At 33.3% G+C, this 3,547-nt stretch overlaps 1 long non-coding RNA gene across 1 annotated transcript; it reads right to left on the bottom strand.

Annotated features, from left to right (window-relative positions):
• Positions 1 to 1,723: 1,723 nt before the first annotated feature.
• LOC132616673 (uncharacterized) lies at positions 1,724 to 3,200 on the bottom strand. Its single transcript, XR_009573327.1, has 2 exons — positions 2,266 to 3,200; positions 1,724 to 2,137 (listed from the first exon to the last, which is right to left on the bottom strand). It is a non-coding gene; the product is annotated as an uncharacterized LOC132616673 (long non-coding RNA).
• Positions 3,201 to 3,547: the final 347 nt, after the last annotated feature.

Genomic DNA, 3,547 nt, shown 5'->3' on the forward strand with positions numbered 1-3,547 from the left:
ACCTATCATAACCATTTTCTGAATAATAAAGATACCAACTATATGTTATATTTCAATACAGTAGGAGACATTATAATTCTAATAGTTTTGCACATTGTGTAAGACTCATGACAGTTGAAATCCTGATTACCTTTAACGTTTTTAAAACTGCAAGATGAACAAAAAGATATGTAAGGAATAATCAGTGTTCAAAAGATTTGCATGAAAAAAGATATCAGTAAAGTAAAATAGCTAGAGAGAGCCTGAACTATTTCATAGGATTATTTTTGTTGGTTAGGAGAGAGACAGACTTGAGAAATTTATCAAAGCAACCATATGTAATTCCAAAAAAAAACTTTAGTTAGCATTGAAATTAAATCCATCCAATTGAAAATTCTTTTGTGTGAGAGTTTTTTGTAATTTCTCTTTGGTATTATTACGGCAAATGTGTATGTTGGAGGAACCTTCCCAGAGTCCGGAACCAAAATGCCCCAAAAAAAAACATTTTGAACCAAAATACCCCAACAAAAAAAAAAGTTACCAAAGTACCCATAGCGCAGTAAAATATTGCGCTATAGCACTAACGGAGACGGAGCCGTTAAGTGCTATAGCGCAGTATTTTACTGCGTTATAGATTTTTTTTTTTTTTTTGGTACTTCTATAACGCAGTAAAATACTGCGTTATAAAAGTACCAAATTTTTTTCTTTCTTTCTATAACGCAGTATTTTAAGTACCAATTTTTTTTTTTTTTGTATAACGCAGTAAAATACTGCGTTATATAAACAGTACAAAAAAAAAATTGGCCAACTTTATTTTTTGTAACACTTAGTGTTATTTTTCATACTTTGACCAATAATTAGTCGTGTGTCAAGATTCCGAAACGTCAATATTTTATATAGAACCTGATATTTTTTTCTGCGTACAATAATGTAGGCCCAATACATCAAGGATACGTAGACGTTCGGATCGTCATTTTAGGGGTTGAAATGGTGCCCGAAGTAAGTTTTGTTTGAAAAAACTTAGTGTTTTTTTCATACTTTGACCAATGATTAGTCGTGTGTCCAGACTCCGAAACGTCAATATTTTATATAGAACTTGATATTTTTTTTCTGCGTACAATAATGTAGGCCCAATACATCAAGGATACGTACACGTTCGGATCGTCATTTTAGGGGTTGAAAAGGTGCCCGAAGTAAGTTTTGTTTGAAAAACTTTAGTGTTTTTTCCATACTTTGACCAATGATTAGTCGTGTGTCAAGATTTTATATAGAACCTGATATTTTTTTCTGCGTACAATAATGTAGGTCTAATACATCAAGTATACGTAGACGTTTAGATCGTCATTTTAGGGGTTGAAAAGGTGTCTGAAGTAAGTTTTGTTTGAAAAAACTTAGTGTTTTTTCCATACTTTGACCAATGATTAGTCGTGTGTCAAGACTCCGAAACGTCAATATTTTATATAGAACCTGATATTTTTTTCTGCGTACAATAATGTAGGCTCAATACATCAAGGATACGTAGACATTCGGATAGTCATTTTAGGGGTTGAAAAGGTACCCCAAGTAAGTTTTGTTTGGAAACTTTAGGGTGTTTTGTTTTTTAAGATTTTGATTTAAGTGTGTTATTTTTTAATCAAGACATAACTTTATTTTGAATATAAATATAATTCTAAAAAATATAGGGACAAAAAAACTAGTTGTAAAGTCGTCAAACTTTAGATGGTCATAACTTTGCGCTCGGACGTCCGTTTTACGCGTTTGTTTTTTTTTTAACTTGCGTATTTTTTCAAGATCTATGCGGACAAACTGCCGCAAGGCGGTTTGGCCAAGCCGATTTTAAAAAAAACGCCTTTTATCCCATTCAATTTCGATTTTCCCCCAAATTGGCATGAACTTTTCAGTTTTATTTACTTATAAGATGGTGATACGCAATAAATTTCAACGTAAAAATCCCGGGGTAATGTAGCTGTGAATGTCAATTTCACTTCTACGGTTTCAATTTTTGAAAATAAAGCTGACTAATTTTCTCGACACATAAAGTTGACTAAACTAACCTTACAGTCAAACACTAAGTTTTATCAAACAAAACTTACTTCGGGCACCTTTTCAACCCCTAAAATGACGATCCGAACGTCTACGTATCCTTGATGTATTGGGCCTACATTATTGTACGTAGAAAAAAATATCAGGTTATATATAAAATATTGACGTTTCGGAGTCTTGACACACGACTAATCATTGGTCAAAGTATGAAAAAAACACTAAGTTTTTTCAAACAAAACTTACTTCGGGCACCTTTTCAACCCCTAAAATGACGATCCGAACGTTTACGTATCCTTGATGTATTGAGCCTACATTATTGTACGCAGAAAAAAATATCAGGTTCTATATAAAATATTGACGTTTCGGAATCTTGACACACGACTAATTATTGGTCAAAGTATGAAAAATAACACTAAGTGTTGCAAAAAATAAAGTTGGCCATTTTTTTTTTTTGGTTCTTCTATAACGCAGTATTTTACTGCGTTATAGAAGTACCAAAAAAAACAAATTTTTTCTATAACGCAGTAAAATACTGCGCTATAGCACTTAACGACTCCGTCTCCGTTAGTGCTATAGCGCAGTATTTTACTGCGCTATGGGTACTTTGGTAACTTTATTTTTTGTTGGGGTATTTTGGTTCAAAATATTTTTTTTGGGGGCATTTTGGTTCCGGACTCACCTTCCCATAGCCAGTTGTGAGACATGTGTTTAAGTTCAAGACCGATCATTAACTAATTGAAGGAGTTCAGAAATTTTTAGAAATGAAAACATATTACCATAAAATGTTGAATTACAAAGCTTTTCCATACCACTATAACCTTGCTTCCCTGCCCTTTAAGGTTGTGTAGGAATAGCGAAAGGAGAATGGATCCAAGTAGCCCATTTGTGTATAGATGGAATTGAAATTTCTCTAAACTTGAGTTCTCAAATTTAGGAACGCTAAATCCACCCATTTAGCGCTACAATTATACAATAAGAAGCTTTCGGATTAATAATCTGAGCTCGACAAAAATATAGTACAAAGTAACATATGTAAAAGTATCTTATTTGTTTATGATTTAAAGCATATCTTTAGTCTCAAGGTGGTGGGTGATGTAACTCCAGTATATGTTACATGGCATGTGTTTTTTGTATTTCAGAAAGATATGTGGGAGAAAGAAGAGGAAGAGAAAGCGATACATTACCTCAAGTGTAAATAAACCAACCGAGGCTCAAGCTTAATCGTTGTACGCGCTTGTTATGTCCTCAGCCACATCTTTATAGGCCCACTCCGAGCAGGCTTATGAACAGTGGCGGATCCAGGATTTTAACTCAGGGGGTTCGAAAAAAAATAACAAAAGCTAAATATAAAAAATAAAGTTGTTGATGGGAATCGAACCTATAGCACTAGAGACAATTTTGAATACCCTAAATCACTTGAGCTAACCTTTTACATTTATTGAGGGTGTTCAAAAGCTAATATATATACATAAACACAAAAAATCTACCCCATATATACACTGTAAATTTTTGCCGAGGGTGTTCG

This window comes from Lycium barbarum, chromosome 11, assembly GCF_019175385.1.
Source record: "Lycium barbarum isolate Lr01 chromosome 11, ASM1917538v2, whole genome shotgun sequence".
NCBI lineage: Eukaryota > Viridiplantae > Streptophyta > Magnoliopsida > Solanales > Solanaceae > Lycium > Lycium barbarum.